The 1,449-nt window shown below is 38.9% G+C and overlaps 1 pseudogene; it reads right to left on the reverse strand.

Moving 5' to 3' along the window:
• Positions 1-671: 671 nt before the first annotated feature.
• Positions 672-1,449, reverse strand: part of LOC101298180 — a 4,758-nt pseudogene continuing 3,980 nt past the window's right edge.

The raw sequence follows: 1,449 nt of genomic DNA on the forward strand, positions 1-1,449 counted from the left end.
GAGATTGGATAGTAAATGATTGGTTGATATGAAATAAGGGTATACTTGTCTTTTTAATAAGAATCATTGGAATAGGTTAAGGGAAAAAAAATTATTGGAATAGGCTTTAGTTTTTAAATATTTAGACATTAGGGCATTTTCCCTATAAAATATATCGAACATAGTCAAAAAAAATTAGAGAGTTATACTACAATATTATTAAGAAGAGTTGGGCTATTTTCACTTTACTAAGTACTTTGTTCATTATCTTGAATAAGAGCATGGACACACAAGAATGGGTCACATATGCATCATTGTAACGAGACGTTAAAGAAAAAGCACCAGCCTTTGTGTTTGTTTCTTTTCATTTAGTTGAGGCACATTCTATAATTAGACCCTGCCGCATACCTACCTACTTATTACTTGAATCTTAACAGTATGTGAATTTAAGCATGATATTGCAACAACTAGTTTTTCACATTCCCAGTAGATGAGTTCTTGAGTAGAAGCAGAATTACTAACTAAAAACGAAAATTTATGATTTCGAAGACACAACAGAGTTAAAATAACAAACGTTTTGCTTTTACAAGAGTACGTACTATAAAAATCTAACTACATCGAATTTGTTTGTCTGAAACTTGAAGAACAAACATGACAATTGAAAGACAAAGAACAGAACAAAGTAAATACTACTAATCGTAAAGATCATCATTAGCTTCACCAGCATTAGTAGTTGCAAACGGATCAGATCCAACAGCAGCCCCTGAACCAGTGGGGAACTTGAACTCCTCTCCCAACCCTCTTGCCTGGTGCAATGTAGTTGCAAAAGACTGGTACTTGCGGATGTCAGCATCACTAACACTCCTGCGAGCATACCTCATTGATTCCTCAAAATGAGCTTTGGTGATCTCAGCTACTTCATCCTCATCATCTTCCATAATCTCAGGGTTTTCACTTCTCCTCCTCTCCCTCTCCATATCTTTCTCAATGTTTTCTCTGATGGCATATTTGCAAGCACGCCGGCATATTTCTGTGATATCAGCACCACTGAAACCTTGTGTGTTCTTGGCAAGAACATTGAGGTCCACATCTTTGGAAACCGGAGATTTCCTCAAGCAAGCCTTGAATATTTGATGGCGAGATTCCTCATCAGGGAGAGGGATGTAAAGCAACTGATCCAGACGTCCTGGACGAAGAAGTGCAGGGTCTATGATGTCAGGTCTGTTGGTTGCCCCAATAATGAAGACTGTTTTCTTCGCAGACACTCCATCCATTTCTGTAAGCAGTTGGTTCAAAACCCTATCAGCACCTCCAGAATCACCTACACTGCTACCTCTTTTAGTAGCAATGGAGTCAAGCTCATCGAAGAAGAGGACACATGGAGCAGATGCACGAGCCTTGTCGAAAATTTCTCTTACATTGGCCTCACTCTCTCCAAACCACATGGTGAGCAACTCAGGTCCCTTGATG

Source organism: Fragaria vesca, linkage group LG2 (assembly GCF_000184155.1).
Source record: "Fragaria vesca subsp. vesca linkage group LG2, FraVesHawaii_1.0, whole genome shotgun sequence".
NCBI classification, from domain to species: domain Eukaryota; kingdom Viridiplantae; phylum Streptophyta; class Magnoliopsida; order Rosales; family Rosaceae; genus Fragaria; species Fragaria vesca.